This window comes from Anarhichas minor, unplaced genomic scaffold (assembly GCF_050575085.1).
Source record: "Anarhichas minor isolate MPS153535 unplaced genomic scaffold, ASM5057508v1 ptg000017l, whole genome shotgun sequence".
Classification (NCBI taxonomy): Eukaryota; Metazoa; Chordata; class Actinopteri; order Perciformes; family Anarhichadidae; genus Anarhichas; species Anarhichas minor.
In genome coordinates this window covers 18,976,976-19,002,388 of record NW_027466463.1, presented here as the reverse complement: position 1 = coordinate 19,002,388, position 25,413 = coordinate 18,976,976, and positions in this window count along the sequence as shown.

The window sequence follows — 25,413 nt, the reverse complement described above, 5'->3', positions numbered from 1 at the left end:
GTGTGTCGCTGTTTGTTGGCATGCGGCTGTGTTTGCACTTCTGTGACTGTGCAGCAAAAACAAACAGCTCTCTTGTGGTAATGTCACTGCCAGCTAGAAGAAAATAACTTAATAACACAGGGCTGTGTTCATGCAGAAGGAACTGAAATAAAGGTAACTGTTCATGCAATGCAACGTAAGGGAAACTGTTTACATTGTTGTCATTGAATTTCCCCTTTCTAGTAAATAGATTTGATGGAAATTGCATAAGTTAACACCTCTTAGTGTGTGGCTCATGTTGTGTGTTATATTTAGGCCTTTTTCACAGGTAAAAAAGAAATATGTGCACACAAGTTGCTGTCTTACACAACAAGAACTATATATTTTTAAGGACTTCATGGTTTTGTGTTAGTTTTGTTGCAGGACAAGGTAACGCTGTACCATTGTTCTTGGTGAGCAGAAGTAAATCTCAGCAGGTCTCTGCTAAGTAGCGTTATAAAATGTGTGGGTATGCAGGGCCTTTAATCTATAATCATGTTTTATAATTTGATCACATGTAAAAATCAAAGTAGTGGAGCAAAAAGTACAATATTTCTCTTTGAAAAGCAGTGGAGTGGATGTTTAAAGTAAGTCAAGTAAATACCTTAAATATACTTTCCACCACTGACTCACTGTCACGTCTTACTGCGGCTCTTTAATGGAACCTGTGCTGTGAAAAAGGCTTTTTGTAAATTGAATATTGTTTTAAACTTTTCTTTTTCTTAATTAGGATCACATAAAGTTACTTTACATGTTGCAATATGTAAACAATAAACCACTAAACTATTCTTGGGATGATCATTATTAACACATGGAAGCCAAATGGAAAATGTCTCGGTCCTCAATAACTAAATATAAGTGAAGACATTTGGACCAGAGACATTTCTCAACAATTAAAACAAAGTCACGTGACGAGCAGAGAGCGGTAACTGAACACTAGGTGGAGCCAATCACCAGCTGGTGTCGTTTTAAAGTCGGTTCTAAATCCACCGGTCGAGTAGAAGATACAGGAAAAGACTTTGTGAAGCTATAATGTTATAAAATGATTTTAAAGGTAACAATTAAAATATCTCAGAAACCAATTTAAAGAAGAATGTTCAAATGATGTAGTGACTCAAACAAAATGTAAACTGATGATTAATCAGTTAAAATGTGCAGCCAGGTTTGAAAGAAACACACTAACAGACATTTAAACAACAAGCATCCAGGTTTTACAGTGTTCATAGTAAATAATGCACACTAAAAATCACCAGGTTAAAAAAGATTAGTGTTATTTATTATGCTGCTGTTTAACTAAAATGTAGTTACATCTTAAACATACCATTTTATCGTTCATCTAAATGTTAAAACATCAAAGGAGACACACGTTTCTTTGTTTTTATGTTAAGTTATAACGCCCACATTTTTACCCCAGTTTGTATAAAACAATAACATGTGGATTAGTGTTCGTCACGGACCTGTCACTGGAATATTCATATTATTGAGGCCATTGAAGGACACGGTCTGCTGAGATGATCTCTTCTCCTGTAAATATAGACAAGGCAAGTTTATCAGCAGCTTCAACAACATCAATCCACCGTGCTTTAAATAAATCCTCCATATTTACCTTCTCTTTTAAATCTGAACCATGCAAATTATAATCTCTGCAGGACCTTTTTGCGTTTTCATTTTTCCAAATGAATGGCACTCAAATCTATGTGCTTTTATGGTTATGTTAATTTAATTTATGAAACTCTGTGTTGCTACTGTTCTTGGTCTGGTGTCCCTTGTAGAAGAGATCATTGGATATCAATGGGACAAACTTGGTAAATAAAAGCTAAATTACAGAAGTAAAACAGTAAAAAGGGAAAATATAAAGAGATACACAAATATAAAAAGAGCAATTAAAATAGCAGAAAAAAGATTAAAAATGACAGCACAGTTACGATTGAATCAAAAGAAGAAGAAGAAAAGTTGAAAGAAGTAAGAGTTGCAGCAGACGTAAAGTTTTCTGGGTTCCCAACAGAGCAGCCGATCAGAATCTTTAAATCTTTAAACCAAAAGTTGTGTATTAAAGTCACAGGAAACCAGTGTAAAGATGTGAGAATTTGAGGCAATGTGATCCACTTTCCAGGTCTTACTGGAGACTATCTTTGCTTACAATGATCACCATCCTGCAACAAAACGATGCTTTAATCCATTTATATGTTGTCACATCAAGACGATGTCCTCAACATTCAGCCGAGAGCAGAAGATCAAACAGAAGCGGAGGTCGCTGCCTCTCTCTATTTCTTGTCTTTCACATGTTTTAGGTTACTCTTTTATTTTGAAGATATTGCTAAAAAGAAAAAAAGTACTACTCTGTGGAGGTTCAAGATTAAAACAACTGAAATGCAATAAGCACTGCTCCCAGTCCTCCGCCGTGTCAGTTACGTTCACCGGTGATGGAGTTATCATGGTGGCAGTGGAGAGCACATATCTTTTGCCTCATGGATCTGTTTCCTTCACCGCATCCCGGAGCCGTATTTCAATCTTGCCCACTGGTTTGACCTCTGGGGGGGAAATCCAGACAATCTGGTAATGATGTCACTTTTCCGAGCCCATCAAGACCAATCAGTGTACGACGCGAGGACACGTGCACACGGGCGCAGACAGACACACGTAAACACACGTGAAAAGCACACATTCGCACACTATAATTAAGAAATAGACTTGAATAAACAGAAGTAATACAATATCTTAAAACCCATTTAGAGGGAGCACTGAAACAAAACTTTGGCTTATTGCATTTGTCAGGTCTTTTCAAACTGATTGGACATTTTTTTCCTTTTCTGCAGACTGATGAAATATTGCGCAGGAGATGAGTGAAATCTTGCCTGCTCTGAGACACAGAGGTTGTTACAGAGAGGTCTGGAAGGACGTCTACGGGCCGCGGAGAGGAGAGGAGAAGCAGGTAATAATTGGAGGGCTTTTTTGGAGCAGGTTTCACCGAGGTCCTCTCTTTTTTCCTTTCTCCTCAGAGTCTGTGGGTGTAGAATAACACCAGCGCTGTGACCCGGTGTCTCGTCCACATGACAGATTGACAGAAACACTATTTCTCTCCGTCTTTCTTTCTTTCTACAGCCGAATACAAATCTCTCAAGCGTTCTTTTTTCTTTTTAATGAGAAAGTGAGTATGAAGTATGAAAGGGATACAGACAAGGAAAAGATCTGGTGGGATTGAAGCCAACAGAGTTGAGTTAATAGGGAACACTGGAGAGCACATTTCATTCACATCAAATAAGCTCAATATTTGTGGTTAAGAGTTTTGGAGAACAGAATTTCCCATTAATAAATAAAACAGACTCAACGTTTTGTCTGCAGCGTATCATAATAATCACTGCTAAGCAGACTGAGATGAATGTAAATATATGAACACACAATAGTATATATGATGTACTGACTGGAGTTTTGGAAAATGCCAAATAGACGTCATTGAATGTCTGGTCGGATTCTTAGGCTGTGTCTGCAATAATGGCGGATTATGAGACAGTGGACAGACACTACCTCTACTATAGGAGGGAGACTCATGGACTTTATAGTTCTTTAGCCTCTTTTTGTTGTTTTTTTGTGTCTCTTTGTAGTTGTTACGCATCTCTGTGGTTTTGTGTCTCTTTGTAGTCATTTTGTATCTCTTTGTAGTTGTTTTTGTCTATTTGTAGTCATTTTGTTTCTCTTTGTAGTTGTTTTTGTCTATTTGTAGCTATTTTGTATCTCTTTGTAGTTGTTTTTGTCTATTTGTAGTCATTTTGCATCTCTTTGTAGTTGTTTTGTGTCTATTTGTAGCTAGTTTGTATCTCTTTGTAGTTGTTGTCTGTCTCTTTGAAGTCATTTTTGTTTCTTTGTGGTAATTGAGTAACTGAGTGTCCACAGCATGTACAGTACTCACTGCCAGAGATGTGGTCTCAAGTCCAAGTCAACATTTTTCACAAATTGAGGCTTACCACGACATTGTTTGTGAAACCAAAAGACAACGCTGACTTTTTTAAAGTTATGTAACGTTTAGTTACTACGTCGCTTACGTCGAGTAGTCCACTTAACTACGTAGCGAACATAGCTATTTTCTTTTTTGAAAAGACACTATGCATGTAACAAGCTTAAATTGACACATGGAAAACTATTACAGTGATACTCATAGTTTGAAGCGCAGGGCCGCTGACCAAGCTGCTGTGTTGGGATTGAGAATGTGTTGTCTCAAGAGGAAAACGTGCCGATCCGTGCTCATGAACGTACACAAAAACTCAGCATCACCTTTTAAAATGCACAACACAGTCTAAAAAAATGGCTTTTGGGTTCATGCGCTCTGTTTGCATCCGGCCAGACAAAGAATGTAGATTTACAAGCCCGTGCAGCCATGCAGATGTGGAACCAAAGAGCAAGTGTTATGGTGTATCCCCTGGAGTGCGAGTCCACCGTCTCCTCTCCTCGCGCCCCTCTGGCCTTTCCACATACCCCACCACCACACCTCCTCCTTTCCCTCCACCGCCGTCCACCTCTCCTCTGTCCCTTCCCCCCACCAGCGGCAGGAGCTGCAGCATCCCTGCTGGGCCTTGCCTGTTTATCTCTTCCGAAGCAGCCATGATTAATGAGGCCCTGAACACATCCTCTCTTTCCCCTGGACCTGGGGAGCCCCACAGCTGAGTAAACAGGCCCAGCCGCTGTTCCACCGCGCTGCCACGGTCCTGGGCCTGAGGTGGGTCGACAGGGAACCCCCACCGCAGGTAGCAACTCACGAGATCTGTCAGACCTTTGCTGCGCTGCTCGTATCACTAAAACGTCTAGATATATCATGGCCCGTGTAAGAGATCCAACGAAAAGTCATCTGGGCGTCAGTAGTTTGAAGGACAAAAGCATCCTCGCATTCAAACGTCAAGAAAACCCTCCTAATACTCACGCTTTCCCAAAACGTGTGTGGCACACACAACATGCACACACACACTGGCTCCTTGTGGTCCAGCAGTTCATGAGAGACTTTAAAAAACATGCTGTAGCTGCAGATTTATGACTTTCTTACACGTTCTTTAAAATGCATGCAATGAGAAAGTAGAGAGAGAATTCTGCAAAAAAATAAATAATAAAAAGCTATTGTCTGAGAGCGATGTCACGTGTGATGTAGTGAATATAAAACTTAAAAGAAGCGGTGCAGTGCCATGCTAGCAAAGATGAAATCCGTTTTAAGCATCTGTTGCAGCAGTTACATTAACATGCTTTGTCTCAATCCAACTTTAGTGCGATTATAAATATATTTCCTAGTCAGACGAAAGGATTTGGTAATTAGAAGTAATAAGCACAAACCATAAATAACCAGTGCTTTCTCTTAAAAAACATTCTTAAAATCTCAAACTTCATGTGGAGGTTTATGTAAACCATATGAATTTTTGGGGGATGAATATTGTCTGGTTATTTGCAAAGATATCCATCATGAGCAATGCCAGATTCTCGCAAAGATTTTCTTTTTTTTTGGCAGCAGCTTCGGAGATTGATCCGTTGATCCCCCGTGCACTGACAGGACGGCTAATCAAAACAGATACCTGGACGACAAAGGCATTGCTTGCGGGTAGAAAACAACATAATTGCCAGCAGCATATGGAATCCAGAACAGCTTTATTTAGTTGCTCCCAGAACCACCAGAACACAAAATACTTTCCGCGGCTAGGAATACCGTGCGTCAAATATAATCTGTGATAAAGACAAATTCCTCCTGACTTGTATTCTGTTTTCTGTTACTCATCGTGAATTTGCCTCCACGTGTGTCCAGCCGAGCTCCCAGTTTGCTTAGGACGGACCCTGGTGCCAGAAGTTTGTTTCTCATGTCAGGCTGCGGTGTCAAATGTTATGTTCCAGACCCAGCAGGGGAGCTTTCTCCACTAACAGCCCCGAGCTGGTTTTTAACAACTCTTAACGCCCACCATCGTCCACTATTTCACAGGTGAAGTGACGCTATAAAGCGGTCACTTCACTGTTGGGCCCATTTGTTCATAGGCATTTCCTCTTTTGGGTGTGTTTGCCTTTGGAAGTGTGGAAGGTAACACCCTGCACCCATCACTACATTGTGTGCAGCAGTTGGACGGCGGTGAAACAAACACCTTCATTACACCTTTTGACAACATTTAATCGTGTCATTTGTTGTAATTCCATTATTGCCACAGAATATTTACTTAATTGTGGATTTCTTCTCTGTGAGGTGAGAGTGTGATAAAATAGCCGGAGCAGATGTGAACTTTCTTGTATACTAATTTAATTCCACTTCATTTGAACTTAGGTGGATTTGGTCATCATTTCTATCAGCTATGACACAATTGTGATCATTAATTTAAAGGGACAGTGTGCAGGATTTGGTGTCATCTGGCGGTGTGGTTGCAGATTGCTGAATACCCCTCTGCTCACTCCTCCCTTTACAAGAGTGCTAAACAGCCGTAACGCTGTTGCCCTCGCTCTGCGTTATTATGAATCCCACTTATTATGAGACCCGCCTTATGTTGCATTCCATTGCTAGGATTGGCCGGGCATCCATGCTCGCCGAGGTACCGGCTCAGGTCCTGTACCCTGACCAATGGGCTATTCTGATCTTAACCACTCGAGGTCAAAGCTTAACCTTAACCTTAACCAATCTTCTCTGCCTCCACCGGCTACGCAGGGCCAGTCTTGCCAAGAAAAGCAGTGGAATTCATAATTACGCGTCGCTCTGAGGCCATCTTTACCATAATAACACTACTTTAGGAGCAACGGAGGTCAGGTGGCGGTTGGCGGTATTACGGTTTTGCACTCTGCGGTTCACGTTACAGCCAGTGTTAGGTTTTTCCGTTCTGGGCTACTGCAGGGACATAGCAGTGCAGCATGGCAGACGCCACCTCCTGCTCCCTATGTAGATATGAAGGGCTCAATTCTAAGCTAAAGGTAACACAACGATTCTTAGTTTTATGTGAAATATACACCAATGAAAACTTAGTTATGAATATTATATTGAATTTCTTCTTATAAATTGCTGCACATTGCACCTAAGTAGCATTAAAGGGGTAGTTCAGTGATTTAGTATCGCACTTACAGAAAGCTGCGAGACTAGACAGAGACTTGACAAGAAGTCTGCAATCGAGGCTAAGATATCTTGACTTTTGGTGCCTAGCAGGGGCCAGTCTCCAAACGTTCTGGATCCTACATCTCCCACAATGCAACTCAATGAACTATCTTTTTTATAGACTTTCCCTGGCTGGTAAATGCCCACATCTTTTAAACTCCAGGTCTCCGTTTGTAACCCTGATGACATTTATTACCTCAGACTTTATAAGTTCCCCTCAGAGACACAGAAGAAATTATACAACTGTTTTCTCATGCCCAGTGGTACTCTGACGTTATAGTAAACAGAACTTAATGATCAAAATCGGTGGAGTCCCTTTAAATACTAATTTTTAATGGATGAAAAAATCCCAGTCATTAAACCAGACATGTGCTGCAGTTTATCCTCTGATAAAAGCTCTTCATAAGCTCTGCCTGGTGGCTTTTTGAAAGCATCTCAGAGTGATGACAGGTGGGCGTTTCCCCATCAATTCGGACGCTGCTTCATGGGTGTTTTTGAGGATGTGAGTGCACTGGATGCACATGTGTGAGTATGCGTTAATGTGTGTGTCTGTACATCCGTGCGAGTGTTGAGGAATCCCCTGGTAGCTAATGCTACAGTGTGTGTTTGTGTGTGTGTGTGTGTAATAGATACAGTGGTCTCCAGCATCAGGGCCGTCTTTCCGGGTCTGGTTGGCTGGCTGGATGGGGGCGCCTGGCCCGTCTGTCCCCATGTCTACCCATCTGTCTCTGGGCTCGGCTTGGAGAGGTGTGGGGTGAAGGATGGGGAGCCGGGCAGATGTGCAGCCATTAAGTGGTGACATGGGTCTGGGAACCTGTGGGAAGGCAGAGCCAGGGATTACATCGAGTTAGTAAACCTGGTGGGCTAAAACCTTCAAACAGAAAAGACCCCACACATTTGTATTTATATATTTATTCTATAGATCTTCATGTATCTATATATTTTTTTACAGCGATCAGAAAACAAATTTATTTTAAGTGACTGACATAATGCGGCCAGTTTGACAGTTTTGCTGTCGGTTTAGAGGGTCAGTTCACCCAAATTCAGACTCAGATTGTCAAGAGAATTTTAAGCGAACGTTTGAAACGTTGCAAGAAAGAAATGCGAATTAGGCGTATTTCCATCAACTTGTTTGCAGCGAATAAACTCATAGTTTCGTCAGAAGTTGGAGCTATTGGCTACCCATGCATGTGTGTAACCCGCCAGTAAACAGAGTAGAAGAAGTAGAGGTAGCGACAAAACAAAACACCTTGGCCATAGAACCATCTACGATTTGTAGATTGTTTTGTCAAGTTAATTGTCAGCTATTATCAAACTTGTTTCATGTTGTCCGGAGACGATACAATGTAGATAAACATTCAGGAAGATGACGACAGCAGACAGCTGATCCATCTTAAATATTTGCTTTGTCAGAATTTATTTTCAGCAAAGGCATTTCCATAATTTATTTAGCGCGTGAACTCTTTTATTCCGACAGTGACAAAAATCTTGTGCGAGCAATTGAGCAAGTTTTATTTAATATTACCGTTTCCACATGGCTTTTCTGCTGCACATAGAAATACGTGAACGGAAACACAGCTACTGTCATAGTTTTTCTTCAGTATAAATTTGTTCCGAAGAAAATATTCCGTATTATCCCGAGGAGACAGAACATCAGTTCTGGAAAGCTTTTGAATATTCTTTTTAAATGTAATTGTTGCAATCGAACCATTTACCTCCATTGACTTAAGGTGGAGGCAGAGATCCCAGAGACATACTACAAAAAAATAAAAAATACTGTTTGTGCATGGCTAAATACCACTGAAGGTGTAAGTGCAATATTATGATTTTTTGGGTGAACTAACCCTTTAAACTTCCAATCCAACCATTCCCCTAAATCAAACGCCATCACGTTTAACTCTCATCTGTTCCTTTGTGAATCTAAACACCTTAACGTCGTATTTGTGGGCGCAGCATCTGTCTACTACTGTCTGAAGTGGCAGTGAGAAACAGCTGGGCTGAGGTTCGACGTGAGTGTGTGTTGAACTGCAGATCTCGTTTCAACTCAGGAGAAGATCTAAATGGTGTGTGATGGTGTATGCGGCCGTGTGTGATGTGTACGTTTGCGGTCGTAGTGGTGTGTGTGTTTGCAGAGATCTGGATATACATATGCGTGTGTTCAGCGTCTCGGTTTGTGAGGATACGTGTGTGTCCGTTGGTGTATTTTTGGTGTATACGTGAGGTTAAATGATCGCGGCCCGTCTGAGGTCGGCCTCCCTCCCAGAGGCCCGAAGCTGTTCGTTGGAAAAGCTCTCTGACGCTCTTCCTCTGTCTCTCATTCTCTGTGTCTGTCTGTCTCTCCAGGCTGGGAGAACACAAACAGAGGTGCTGCCTTCGTGAGGCACAAATCCCCACTTCCTCTGAAACTTCCAGCGCCGCTTTTTTCCTGTCCAAATTCCACAGCCATTAAACTTTCCTGGCAGGAATTCAGAAAACAACTCAGAGGAGAGAAGGATGGAGGAGGAGGAGGGGAGGGGGGGGGGGCACTCCATCCCCCCCTCCCCCTCTTGTCTCCTCTCCTCTGGATATCACAGATCTGTACTCCTGCTGACTACCTTAAATAAAGATCTGACTTCACTTCTTTTCGTTGCTGATCGGGTTTCCTCAAAAGTGTCTACTGGTTTTCACAGAGGGTCAACGAGAGACATCTGGTTCTATTCACTCTCAGAGGCTCGGATGATACAAACCATGGTCAGATTAGTCTAAGGTAAATATTCAACTAGTGCCTGTGATTTTTTTTTGGGGGGGGGGGGCTTTATTACCGCCGGCGCTTTGGTTCACCAGCGGTAGTTACACAATACAAACAACATGGCCTCCCACTCAGCGGGACAGCTGAGGGAGAGGTGGTGCTACCGTGTTGGACAGATTCTCACTTTCTCACTTTCTGTTGAACGTGTCGGAGGGAAATTGCACAGAGCTTATGTGACTTTATGGTCGTTTGCGGTGCCACAGATGGTGTCTAGAAAATTTTGAAAAATAATCTGGTTTTTAAACTGCACACATAAAAACAATTTTTATGTATTTTATTGACCTGTATGTTATGTATTGCAGTATTAATGTCCTGATAATCACTCTGAAAAAAGACCTTTGCTCTCTGAGAGTACGTCCTAACCCTAAAATTGAACATGCAATTCTACAATATCTGCACATGATAACTAAAGTATCTTTAAGGATAGGCAACAAAAATAAACTTGGACGCAGGAAGGACAGTTTAAGTGATAGAAACAGGTACCTTTGAAAACAATGATGCTTCTTGATCGGGTCTTATCAGACATGACGTGTCCTTCACCGATTCGTCATTTCAACGACATCAGCCTCGACCAGTAGTTCATTTCAACATGGATAACGAATGATGATGACCTTCTTGTCTATGCTAGCAGCTGTTGTGCAGTTAAAATCAGTTTATTTTGCTGCTACTGCCTACATGTGCAGGAGGCAAGCTTTTATTCGAGCATTTGAATAGTCATGTGATAGTTTGGACGGAGATTATTTAAAAAGAAAAGGCGCTAAAACGTTCGTGTGGATGGAGATCATTTTTGTTTTAGAACGCCGTTTTAAAAAACTAAAACATAGGGTGGTTGTAACTGTAGCTCTTCTTCTCTTTAGGTATTTTACTGCGGACGGACGCCTTCAGACATGAAGATCTGACTTGTAATGCGCTGGTTTACTGTGGACACACACTCAGTGTTAAAGAGGAGGAGAGGGTCACTTAGGGCAGAGCAGGAGGTGGGAACAAGTCTCACTTTCCTTCAAACTTCCATCCAACACCACACACACACATCCACCCCTCAAAACCAACCTATGTCATGTGCCTTTGGTGCCGGGCCTTGAACTTTCCCTCTGTCACCTTCCTCAAGCTTTATCTTTTTAACTATCCCAAATCCCCGGAGATTTAGTGGCCAAACCAGCTGCTCAGACTTGTAAAACCAACAGAAGGATTGATGAAGAAAGGTATGTGTGTGTGTGTGTGTGTGTGTGACAGAGAGAGACAGACAGCATGCAAGCCCTGAGGTCTGCAGCGAGATAGCGAGCCCTGCAGACTAAATGAGAACAATCTGTGTGAGCCGACTAAAGAAAAGAGAGCGAGAGAGGGAGCGTGGGAGGGAGCGAGGCAGCGAGAGGACAAGGGAATTAAAGCTCTCGTCAAAGAGGAGAGGGATTGACAGGAGGAGAAGAAAGTTTTTGACACCTGCGGCGGAAGCCCTCAGCACACACTGTTTGGTTGGAGACGGATGGGGGGGAAGGCCAAGGGATGAGGTGGCTGACTGCAGAGCTCAGCGCATGGCCGCACCAGACCAGACCACGCTGGGCTAGCGCTGCTACAAACAGCCGCGCTGCAATAACTCAGGGACTAGGAGGGGGGGGGGGGGAGGCTGAAAGGTGATAGCCTGGCAGGAGTTGGTTTCCAGCCAAGGCAGCCAACACTTGTGGATGCTGAGACCCCCCCCCCCCCTCCCTCCCTCAGACGGAGGCAAGCTTAAATATAATCGGTGTAAGGGTAGCTTTCCTGTCTACGAACGTTTGTGTGCGCAGACCTGCGGCGAGTCGGGGCAATGGAAACTAGATGATGGAAGAGGACGGAGTGATGAAGGCCGGCTATGCGGTTGTGAATGCCTGGTGATGATGATGTATTGTGGGGAGGTGGGACTTTTGGCCGTCGTCTTCACCAGGTGCTGCGGAGGTTTTTTGTTGGACATAGTCTCTGTGAGAGTTCCTGTCCTTAGTAAGGACGGGATTAAGGAAAAAGGAACACAGGCAGTTGGTTTCACGCCAGCTGGTGCCCGCGATTGTAGCGTGTATTTGGTTTATCTAGCGCTCTTTTTGATGTGGTGTTAAATGGCCATAATAATCGGGGCAGTCTGACAGTAGGAAGTGTTGAGGCCTAAAGAGATTAATTCCAAGTCAGAGCTACAAAATCGACATGCTGTCCCGAAGACTTCCTTGGATACATTTCTTATTTTACAGAGCTCACGAACCCAACAGGTTTTCTTCAAAGCTATGATTGTGTAGCTTGAAAAAAAAAAAAAAAAGGATCAGGAGTTAAGGCTGCCCTCAGACAGACATCAGCTCTGTCTGATTTGATTGGAAAAAAAGTTTCCGGTAAACTTCCGGCGCTTCCGGTAAGGTGCTGCGTTGTCCAATCATTTATGTGCACGATCACATTCTTGGCGGGTTACTCTGTGACATGAATGCCGTCTCACAGTTTACCTGGAAATCAAAAAAATTTATTATTTTTGCTGTAATATCTTTGGTAAGTTTGTTTAAGAGTATGATAAACTGCTGCGCAGTGTTTTGGATCTATTACTCATACTGGACTTCCTGGATCAGATTACCAGGACATTAAAAAAAATCGGCCTATAATGCAGCCCAGCAGCAGGGCTGTTTCCAGTCTGAACGGCCACTGTAACGCCTCAGAAGACTGAAAGCTTGAACCCAACACACAGGCACAAAGGTTAGGATAAAAGTTCACGAGAGAGTCGATGGAACAAGTAAGAGTCAACACCAGGAGTCAGTGAGGCAGCGCATCAACAAAGGCTGGAAAGCTTGAATCTGGCAGTGGCTGAGCGGAGATGGGCCGGTTTATATATACTTCTAGGCTGATTATGGAAATTGGAAGCAGGTGAGTGTGTGGGCGGGTAAGGTCAGGTGATGGTAATGGTGTCAAAGGTTAATGCAATGACAGGGAGAATTAGTGTATTAGGGGCTGTGACATCTAGTTTAGTGGAGAGCTGTTTAATTTCTTTGACGTGTTTGAAGAACGCAGAAAGATAATTCAGCAACTTTAAAGCTCCCTGAAATGGACTTATTTAGCTTTCTGGTAGACAGATATTAAATAAACATTATCTTTCTAAGATTTCTAAGATCTAACAAAATAATGAGATATACAAACACCATCAACTCCAACATCTAGAGCATTACCTTTACAGTTATTTACTGTTAATTCAGAAGGAAAATGTAGCTTTTAAGCTTTCACTCATATCAGAATGTGCCATGTCATTTGAAATGTAGCTTGATGAGAGAGAACTCAGGTCTGAACAGTACAGACGGTCACTGTGATATTTGTGTTGCTGCTGGTCGGACTGACTCCCTCTGGATGCTGCTGACTGGTGTTTAGAGAGCGGTAGGTCAACATTGACCCGTGTCCACAGATGGTCTGCACTAATGGCTCGTGTTGCTGTCAGTGGGGCAGGGGGGGGGGGGGGGGGGGGGCTAACCTAACCCAGAGTAAACAGTCAAACAAACACAGAGGTAATCCCACAGTTGTTTAGATTGGGACCAGATAGCCTGCCGACTGACATAACAACCAGTCAGTTTACTTCAGAATCACATGAAGTGTCAGAGACTGTTGTTTCTGTTCAACTCACACTGTCCTTGATTGATCAAGTTCTGAATGATAATAATAATCGTTAAAATAATAATGCTTTATAATAAGAAAATAAAATATCTGTCTTCAAAACAAAGCAGTTAAACGTCAAACATAGAACAATTAAAATAAAGAATATTGTGAGGGCAAGATTGGATGTAAAACTGCTGGATTAAAAAACATCAATCAATAAATCAGTCAATGTATTGGAGTTAAAATCAATGAGGGAAATGGTATGGTGCTCAGGATGCTGCCTTGAGGAACTCCTAAATGTACATATATGTATTTGGATTTAGGGTTATGAATCATCAGAGAGCATGAGCAGATGAAGAGAACATTTACACAAAGAGGACTATAGACTTCTATAGAGTTGCTCCCACTTTCACAAAAAAGTGGAGGATAAGAATCCCTACTACTACATTGTTTTTCCTTTCACTTTAAATCGGGCATTCCGACTGCTTGGCGTGTTTGTGTGTGTAGAATGTAAAAGCCGTACATTCCCACAGGTCTCCCCGCCGGCTCCCCTCTTGGGATAGTCTGAAGGCACTGACTCCCACTGAAATCAGAGGGTGTGGAGGCTACCAGCGACACACAATGACCCTGACCAGCTAACAATGGCCACACACACACACATGTTTTGGTTTGGCCCAGTGTTGCGTCCCCCCCCCCCCTTCTTTTCCTCTGATGGATGGCTTTCCTCACTCTCGGTGCTTGGCGTGTGCTGTGGCCTCGCCGGACTCCAGTCGACCGTTGGGAACTGCCCTGTTTTCCTTCTCCCTGACTCCAAACCTCCAAACAGTCGGCAACTCCACTCACAACCCAAGCCCACGTTCCCTCCTTGCCTCTGCTACCATATTGTATTGCCTGTTATCTTTCAAACACTGGCAAACAAAACAAGATGGATTTCGTTGTTGCTTCTGAATCTGTTTCCAGGCAATAAAGAGAAGCTAAGCCAATGTCTGTACTTTGGTTCAGGATGTGGGGAAAGAAGCAGAAAGATGTAACAAGAGGGGTTTAAAAGTAACTGCCTATCGTCTTGCTCTCTGTCCAACAAAAGCCTTCTCATGTTCTGCAGATACAACGCCACACAAACACACATCCTGCCCAGACTTGACAAATAGTGTTCAACATAAAACCAACATAATCCTGTGGACGTTCTGCCAACTTGCTAACATGCGGACTATCCATGAGCACCGCATAACGCTGGAGTGCTGGTTCTCACTTTCAGGGAGGCGGAGGTGTCACAGGAAGTCAGATTGTTATCCACTGGGCGTGCAAGAGGTCTACAGCTGGAGAACGGCTGCTCTCAGAGGCCTAATCCTCTGGGCTTTGAGTGGGATTTTAGACATATAGGTTTGGAGACAAACACACACACACACACACACACACACACACACACACACACACACATGAGTGCATACACTTGGGCCTGTATACAGACATAAACACAAATTATGCTGGCAGACCTGGAAGACCCTGAAAATTGGGTTTATATATTTATTGAGGTTAATTCTCACATCCCTTTTTACATCAAAAAGTATTTCAATCTAGGTTGACAGTTTCCTTTACAAGAGGTTTCGATATTTATAAGGTCTTATATATCCAAACAATTCAACATGAAAGTATGTATAAAAATAAATCTAAACAAATTGTAATAATGTTAATTGGATTTATTGGAAAATTCTGGCATCATAGAACCTGGGTCTTATTTTTATACGTAGTTTTGTCCTCAAGTTAATTGCTGAGATCTGAGAAAAGATGTTTGACGGGGTAAGAAACACAGACAATCAATAGTTTAGCAATAGTTTAGTGTGTCAACATGCTAAGATTTGCTAATTAGCACTAAACAGAGTACAGCTAAAGTTGACGGGAATGTCTTAAGTTTTGCAAATGTTGAAATTTAGTTGCAACAATTAGTCTACGAATCTACAGAAAAATAATTGCAAACTAATTTGATAATCGTTAAATCGGGAAAGGAGCAGTGTGCTGCATCTAGTAGTGAGGTTGCAGATTGCTACCAACTTCTGTTCCTCTCTCTGTTTCCTGGCATGTCGGAGAACTACAGTGGCCTTCAGGTAATGTATAAACGTGAGAGCCTCTCTCTAGAGCCAATGTTTGGTTTGTCTGTTCTGGGCTTCTGTAGAAACATGGTGGACTCCGTGAAGAGGACCCGCTCCCTATGTAGATATGAAGGGCTCCTTCTAAGGTAACAAAAACACAAAGATTCTTAGTTTTAGTTGATTATACACTAATGAAAACTATCAAGAATATTATATTCCATTTCTGCCAATGAATCCATTATAATCCTACACACTGCTCCTTTAGAAAGTCATTGTTCATGCAAAAATGGCAGAAAATTCTGTTTTCAGCCTCTTAAATATGAATATTACCTGCTTTTCTCCGTTATATATCCTATTAAACTGAATTACTTTGGGTTGTGGACTGACAGAAAAGACATTTAAAGACATAACCTTGGACTTTAAGAAAATGGAATGGACATTAGTCACTATTTTCTGACATTTTACAGACCAAACAATCAATCAATAAAACTAGAAAATCGTTAATGGAAATAATCATTAGTATCCGCCCGAGTTCAAAAGTTGAGGGATCACTAAAGTTGTCTGAATTCATCCACATTTCATGACAATCCATCTGATAGTTGTCAAGACATTTCACTCAAAACCATTCATGTCAACCTCATGGTGGCGCTAGATGAAAAGACAAGGCATCATCAAAGTCCTTAGGATACATTTTCTATGAACCATGAATGTGTAAACTTAAGTTTGTGCCAATCCCTCCAACAGTTGCTGAAATATTTCACTCTGGACCAAAGTGGTAAACTGACCGTTGGGCATTACCATCCCTAAAGCCGTGCTGCTAGCGTGGCTTTAAATAAGACCTGAGTTCTAATAAAGCTGGAACTTTCCTTTAACTGGGAGTTTGAATGAGGCTCATGGATATTTTTCCATACATCTGCATGCTAATGCAAATGTACAGAAGTTGCCAAGGATGAGATTAAGGGAGATTTGTCTGAACTATCATGCAATAAGTCTTTTTTTCCCATTTGCACTTGTGTGCATGCGTCCCTGTGACTGAGAGCCAAGAAGGGCGGATGAAGCGTGGGTGGGTGTGAATGATTCTGACATCATCACCGCCTGCCGTCTCGTCCTCTTCCAGTGCCCCGATACTGACAGGTCCTCTATTGTTCCAGCATTGCGTGGGCTCCCAAGGTTCCCATGTGTTAGAAATCATCCACCCACGTGCTGCTGCAGACGGGGGCTCTAGACTATGAAACCGTATACCGAGAGTCTGTGGGCTGCAGGACGGGGCCTGATGAAAGACAGTGTGACTGCAGAGAGAATAACAAACACCAGGCTCCTTGACACCGTACACTACACACACACACATACCTGCAGAGACGCAGTGAAAGCACCCATATCGATGCAGGTACACACGCACAAGGTAGACAAACACATCCACACATTGTCACGCTACAGGCTACAGACTCCCAATGGGAGTTGGAGCGTAGGGGTGGGTGGAGGGATGGGTAGCGGAGATGCATGGTGGTGGATGAGAAGACTTAAAGAATCCTGGTTCACGACGGTCTGAGCCTCATTTCTGGTTCTGCTCAGAGCTGGTTTGGATGCGGGCCAGGCTGAGTGTGCTGGCACAGGTGAACGCAGTCACACTCTTGGCTCACAGATCGTTAAAGCGCGGAGAGGACAGAAGTGGGGAGTCTGTATATTTTCAAGTGGAGCCGGACTCATTGTGTGTGGCTGCATCTGCATTTGCTGAATTCATCCGCAGACCTGGATGAAATACTATTTGAAAATATTTGGGTCGATTTTTTCTTTCTTTCTTCCTGCTCGAGTACCAGATGGAAATTTTACAGTATTTGAAAATGAATTTAGCATTAACATGTGGTCAGCAACGTAACTGATGCTAACAGATGTTTTCCGCTGCTTGAGTCCAAGTTAAAACATTTATTTACATTTTAAATATTTCACAGCGCTGTCATTTATCGTGAGTGAATCTGGTTTCTAAAATTGTTCCCATGACTAAACTGTGTTTACTATACAAGGAACCTGAGAAGCACTGACTTTTACACTTCAAAATAACACCTTGTTGAAACCCCCCCCCCCCCCCCCCCCCCCCTTTTTTTGATGGCATTACCTCATACAGGCCCCTCATTGTTGGATCTTTGTCATCTTTTTTTATGACGACACCTGTACGTGAAAACCTCTGCCAGCCTGCGTCTAAAACTTTGTATGGAAACCCAAATCCCTGGAATTTATTGGGGGCAGTAAACGGTGCGGCTGATGCTCAGTAACCCGGTTATTTATCGATCAGCCAATGAGTGTTAAACTTCTACTCTTTCACACTGAGACTCTTTGGAAGTCAAGTCCTGCTGCTGACGTAATATATGGACACAAAAATCACATATTTTATCATTACAATAATAGTGTAACACTGCAGCAGTTATTCAATTAAACATTGAAGTCATGATTCGTTCCACCCAACAAGTCTAATATTCTCCTTTTAGCTCTGTTTTTGGTCTTCACCGACTCCTTGAATGCCAGAAAACCAAAATGATGAGCTGAAAAAAAAATGCAGACTCGGGTTGTAATTCTCTGGGTTCGTCACTACGAGGAAAACCTTTTACATTACAGATATTTGATCTATTGCTTATATAGAAATATTGACTAGTGCAGCTTTAAAGTTTCTTACAGACAGTTGAAAGTCACAATACTTTTGATTACTGTAAGTTCTACATGATTGCAATCTTATCAATACAACTGGATCAAATCAGGATCGAATAGATAGGAAATTAGGTTTTGTGTGATTCACGTGGAAAAAACCTCGTCTTGCATTTTAGCCTCACAGTGGCCTTAGTCTTCAGATGCAACCAGACTCCAGAAGCCAGACTCTTGTTGGATCCCTGTAGTCAAGAGATACGGGTGTCTTTGTTGTCCTATAGGTTCGGCTGTCTGGCAGCCATGACACCTTTATGACAGCAGTCTGATCCCGGTGCACGCTGGGAGCCCCAGGTGTTGATGGATGATTCCTCTGCTGCCTGATGCCAGTGCGTCCAGGTCCATTTCCCCAGCGCTCCTGTAAGCCGGGGCTGTTTGGACAGGAGACCTGCGAGGTAAGAGGGTGAACGAAGACCAGGTCACAATGGCTGAAAGAGCTTTTGTGTGATAGAGGGGCTCGCTGGTCGCACCAGAGGGTCAGAGGTTCTAGATGTGGGATTGGTTTACTATAAGGACAAAGTCTACTGTTCAACAGAGAGAGTGAGAAGCTGCTGATGTGTTTGATTGATGTGTTTTTCTATAAACATGTTTTACTGTTGTACAGTTTTCCTGACATGGTGAAGACTTTGAGTCAAAGCTGGGACATAAATAAGACTAGATGGGAGATCAGGTTTATGATCCTTCTATGTTACGTTGATACGAGCAGCAGTTTTGAAATGTTCAGACACAAAAACGTACTCCTCAGTCCAAGTTCTGGGAAATCTGAATACTTCACATATAAACATCACACGCTATCGATTTTTGGGGAACATTTCAGATTCTTGGCAGAATGCAGGTAAAACTAAAAAAGTGCAGATCTCAACCAGGTGTGTTTGCAAAAATCACTGCTGTAATGTTTGATTGATTGAATACAAACTACAAGGAAGGAAGTTAGCATTCCATTGGTTCCCTTGAAAAAAAAAGCCAGTGAGATTTTACCATTGGATTTTAAAGACAGCTTCAAAATTCACTGAAGGGGTATTTAAAGACCTATTTGTTTGGTTAGTGCACATTTTCTGGCGCAACGTTGACAGCTGGAGTGTTTTCGCACTTCATCTCTATTTGCCCCAAACCAAGCATAGTGGCCACTCTTGGTATTGCAGGATCACGTGACACACTGGCCCTCAATCCTAACAAAAGGAGCAGCTGTGAAGCAATGAATGCAATTTTGTGTCATAAGTGTCATAAGCTCAATATAACCACTTATATTATCAGAATTTGATCCATTCCAATAAAAAGTCTCGAAGACCAGTAAATGACCTCATGAGTCTCTAACGTACATACAAGCCCTGCCAATTCCAAGATGGCGCCTCATTCATTCCTTTAAATTTGCTCTGGCTTCTGCCTCAAAGCCATAAAACTTTTTAGACATCTGCACGTAGTAGTAAGCAACTTTCATTGGAATTTATTGGTTGCCATCTTTGAATGCTGCATCCAGTTTTCTTATGCATGCTCCAGACAGCCAAAATACTGACTGTAGGCTACAGATGTTAGCTGCAGCTAGCTAGACCTCATTCTTTAAACCTGTAGTAGTTTTAGTTGCCTTAACTTAACTAAAGAAGAGGCAGGTCAGAAAACGCTCATATAAGTAGCTTTCGTAAAGGTCCTATGAGCCTATCTGGAAAGCACTGTCACTGACAAATTACCTATTTCTGTTCAGGTATGAGGACTTCTTACTAAAAGCCTGAAGGTGTCCTGCAGTGTCAGATGCTAATGCTGACACGGCGATGTACAAACGTTTTTTTTTCTCTAGTTATGTTAGCGTCTTTGGACCAGACAGCGAGGCCTCACCCTCCAGCGTTCGCGTTGCGTGAACTTGCAGTGTGCTCTCTGGGTGAACAAGGCCCTCTATGTTCACTTTGCTCACTCGAAGCAGCGTGATTGAGTGGTCCTCTGTGTGATGATTCGCAGAGTCCGACTGCTGCTGGATTTCCTGGCTCCGCACCAGGCGGGACGCAGCAGAAGTCAGAAGTAGCAACCATAGGGAGCCGTGGACCAGACTTCCATGGCCTGAGGTTGTGGCATCCACTTCGCTTGAGACGCAACATCCAAAAGGAGCCTTTTTTTGCAGGAAGTCTCAGATAATTTAATGTTGTGCAGCTCAACTTTGGCCTGTCTTGACTGATTGTGCAATGGAAATTGTAGATTTATAACTCCTGCAGGAGTCGCTAATCACCGGAGACAAGAGGCTTTGGGGGGGGGGGGGAGGATGAGCAGAGGCGGGTGAGTGTCCAGCTCTGACTGTCTACCGTCGGGCTTTTTTCCCCCACCCACAGGTACACCGACCGGCACGCAAGCTCGCACACATGCAAAACACGCAAACACGCGTTCCTTGTACGTCTCCCTCAACACAACGGCCGTCTTGGGAGGATGTGCGGAAGATATCACATACTTCCTCTACCCCCCCCCCCCCCCCCCTCTCTCTCTCTCGCTCTTGCATGTGTGAGAGGCTGAAAACAGACGCACCAACACAGAGCGGCTGAAACAGAGAAATGGATTTGCAGGTGGCCTAAAAATAACAATAAGGATGAAAAGAAAGAGAGGATGTGTGTGTCCACTTTGTGCTGGTAACTGGATGAAGGATCACAGAGAGGAGGGCAGAGCAGATGGGGGGGGGGGGGTTACATTAAGTTGCTCCTGGGTCCATTTCACTTGACAAAACCCAGCACACGTTTGTCTTTTGCAGCCGTCGACGGGGTGAAACAGACATGTTCAGGACAGACTCTTACCGTTCAAAAGATAGAAGAGGCAAAGAGTCTACAGACTGTTCTGTTCCCATGGTCATGTCAGTTGAGATTAAAAGAAGAAAATATTTTTTGTAAGCCACATTCTCACATCCCTCCCCCCCCTTTCCTCCTTCAAACACCCCCACAAAATTATCCCATTATGATGTTATCTTAACTCTCACTACTACCGTTTTCACAGCAGTGTCCTTCCATATCAGCCAGTCATCGAGTCTTTGATGTGACCAACGAGCTGCCCGAACACAATAACAGCGTGCAGATGGAGCTCATAGCGCAAAGGGCCCCCAGTAGGAGAAGGACATGCTTTAATTTCTACGGTCGCCTCTTGTAGAGCTGACCTTCACACCTCCGGCGATCCATCAAGATCTTTTCCCGCCAACGAACAGCTGGAGGCGAAGCAGAGCACTGGGGGTTTTTTCAAAATAAATGCCTGGTGGGAGAGCAGGTGAAGTAGCAAAACGTGTACTTAAGACGTAAAAAGATAAAGCTGATGATACTTGCCACCGCGTCATTTCTCGTCCCAGTTTTGAGTCAAAATAAAAGTTGCGAAAACAACACTTAAAGATCGCCTTGTTTCCACATAGTCCATTCATTCCTATGGGAACATCCGGAAAGTTCGATGAGTTTGCAAAACTTCTCCTTTCATTTTTTAATATTCGCTTTGAGTACGTTGAAAACTTTGAACTTTTGCGACAGATTTCGGACAGACCTTATGTATGATAACTTCCTGAGGAATTAGCAAATTGCTGACCGATTGATGAATGTCTTCCAGCTATATTTACACATTTTTTAAAATAAAAAGTTCAATGGCATATTTAGCCAGTCTTGTGAACTATTTAGTTAGAGGTGCATGATACCAGATTGGGTACATTGGGACTGCCTCTCAATGGCTCTCAACGTGGCGACGCCTGAGCTGGCGGCTCGTAGCTAATGGTGCTAACAGCGCTAACGGTACAAGTTATGACAAATAACATAACAAGTTATGGTAATTGTCAGTAACTATCGGCTAAAATATACAGCTAACTCACATTCTGTTATCCGCTGTGATTAAAACTATCTCAAATGGAAATTAACAAAAGTAAAGCTTTTTTGTTGCTGTTTTTAAACTAGTTAAGTAAATTATTTTGTTGTTACACAGTAGAACTTAAACACTGATATTTCATTAATATATATATTTTAAAAACTGTCGCACATGCAAAATGACAGCATTTCTGAGTGTTCCTAAGTTACTGTGACAATAAATACATGTTAAAAATACAACGTTGCATTTAATGTTTAAAAAGTCACTGAACCTTTTTTTGCTTATGATGCATTTGGCATTATATAAAGTGAAATTAATCTGTATATAGACGGTGGTGTCAACTACAATATGTTTGAATGCTCTGAGGTTAACTGTAGGCATACCACATTTTTCATGAATACCGTTTCATCCAGATGAGTCACAACTGGAAATGTTTTTAAAAATGGAACCGGTGTAGCACAGCTGCTCATGCAATGTAAAAAAACAAAAACAAAAAAAGCGTAACTTTTTTTTTAGCGCTGTGCTGGTGACGTGGTCTGCTCGAGAGCCTGCTCGCTTAAATCGAGCATTTGGCCGAATTCTCCGGTAATCTGTGCTTTTAGTGGCCAATACCTTCCGTGTGCTGAAAGCTTGTTTTAAAGAATATTCCCGTTGAGTGCTGAAGGGTGAAGTCACCGGCCGAATGTTTTCTTATTGCTCTTTGCCCACAGAGAAGGTTATTTTCAAAGAAGAGGAGTTATTCCAAGAATGTTCCCTGCTGCTGAATCTGCGTTTATAACCACAAGCTCGGGAGATATTACTGGGAACGTGTTGCCTCTCGTACTTATATTTCTAAATCAATTCATCCTGAATCCAAAAAAAAATAATAGAACAAGGTGAAAGGGAGACCTATGTTCTCTTGGGTGTTTTGGCATAGTCGAACATCCCACAATCACAATACCACCAATTAAATCTAATCCATAAATTTGGCCACCCTCTGCGCCTTTAAAAGGAAACTACGGTGGAAGAACAACATTCCAGCTTCATTAGTTTACACTGCTGATATTAATACTATCATTACAGTTGGACATGGTTTATTTTGACTACCATTACCACTAATACAATAATAGACTCTAATTGAGGCTGAGCAAGGCGGGGGGGGGGGGGGGTCGGCACAGGATCGACTTGGAGTCGTTCCACCCCCAGCAGCTGCAGCAGGGGCCCAGAGGTCAGACGTACAGTAACACTTGACCCCGAGTCCGTGTGTGTGCGTGGAACAACCGTCCCCGCCCTCCCGCCAAACTGCGGTCCCTGCAGACCAGCAGAAAAAGGGCAGTAACCTCTGAAGGCTTTGTTTGGTTGGCCGGAGTCTGAGCATAGGCCCACCATTGTAAGTCTGGGGACTCCTATGCTCCAGCTCTTGTTTTCTTTGGGAAGCAGGAAATTGGATGACTGGCTACCTGCTACAACAACATCCTGTACTTGAGAAGCCGTCTTTTCACCCATACCCACCTATTATTTCCCTTTTCCATCATACGCAAGTGGTCAGCCAGCTTTTTTTTCTCTTCTTCTTCTTCTTCTTCTTCTTCTTCTGGTCCTGGGGGCCCCGTGCGTGGGTTTGTCTCGGTTCCACTCAGGTTGAGATCAAATTGGCCCCATCCAGATGCTTCCGTTAAAAAATAGCGCTCTGGGGCCAAAAAAACTTTTTGGAGCCTGACTCCACCTCGTCAGATTAACGGCCCTTTGTGAGCTGACTGGAATGACAGTGATGGTGTGCAAAAGTGAATGTTCCTATTCAAACACACACACACACACACACACACACACACACAGACCCAAATCTACTTATAGCTCTGTCAGTCCTTGTCAGGTCACTTCAGACCAATCAGAGAGATCTCAGCGGGTCTGCAGGAGACCACTTGCCATTGTGAAAACATTCTTGAGGATTATGGTGCAACAGACGGGATCTAGTCGGGCGTTGATGAGAGTTGATTCCGATCTGACCTCAGGGATATCCGACCTCCATGCGAGATATTAGTGAAGATAATCATGGCATCATCGGAAAGGGATTTCGTGTAGAGCTTGCTCCGTCGCAGGAGCTCTCACTGAACACCCATGTTACACATTAAGGGGCTGCCTAATCCCTCCTGATAAGATTTTGTCGCTGCGACCCCCAGACAGGAAGACTTCACTGAAGTGGGTGACCTGGGACAATATAGTCCAACCAGACAGGACTGCCTTGTCGTTAATACCGAGTCAGACACCATGTTTATGACAATGTCTGATATTTGCATGGAGGGGGCTTTTATGTTATAGTAGCAAGTGGCGTATCGAGGTTCCTCGTATCGTTTTCAGTCAAAACGGAAGCAAAAGAGTTTACTTTAAACACGCATCAGGGGTGAAAAGGTGACATCTTGATGCCCCCACAGACATCATAACCCCTCCCATAATGAAAATAAAATAGTAAAAAGAAAAGTACGAAAAGAAGTACGCTACTGTGACTAGTGACTTTTACATCAGCGCAAGAAAACAAATGTATATTCTTGTCACTTTTATATTAACATATGTGACTGCACACTGTCTCTTATTCCGACTGCACTGACAATCTTTACTTATACACCAGTAGTACAAGTGTCAAAGACACAATCCTCCCGCTGGGGACTGAAGTAGAACCTGCTTTGTCAACTTTGGTAAACTATTATCATTAAAAAACATAAGGAACACTGAACAAAAAGGTTACAGGTCACAATAGGCTATCAAATATTTTGCCAAAAAAGTGACAAGCCAACTTAAAAGAGCGCAAACAGTGTTGTTATTTACACATCCAGCAGACAAAGAGCAACATTATCGTTAACTTAAGAGTCGGTTTGTGGTGACCTGTTCAATATTCACTCCCCTTTTAGTTCCGTTTTAATCTTCACTAACTCCTGAGGAAATATCTGTCTCTTTGGCTGCTACATGCTCCACTATGTTCACCAGCTGAATAAAGTTTGGGGCTGAGAAGGTGTAAAGTGAATTAATCAGAGGTTTTTTGACTGAAAACAGCAGCTTGCTTCAGCTAAAGACAACCTTGATGAGAGCCGTGAGAATGAAACAAAACATTAAAGTGTTGTCGCAAAAACCAAAACAATGAGCTGAAAGACCCTAAAACACTTCGTCCAGCTGAGGGGAACTCAGTCGGGTGATAATTCTCGGTGGGTTCGTCACTACGAGCGACACACAGTCGTTTGATCCATTGTTTGTATAAATAAATTGATGAGTGCAGCTTTAATGTTTGTCATGATGATGTTTCATGCCGTTTCTCTGGCTCTGGTACAGAAAGATGACGTCACCATTCTTAAACACGCCTTCAAAGCTCTGAT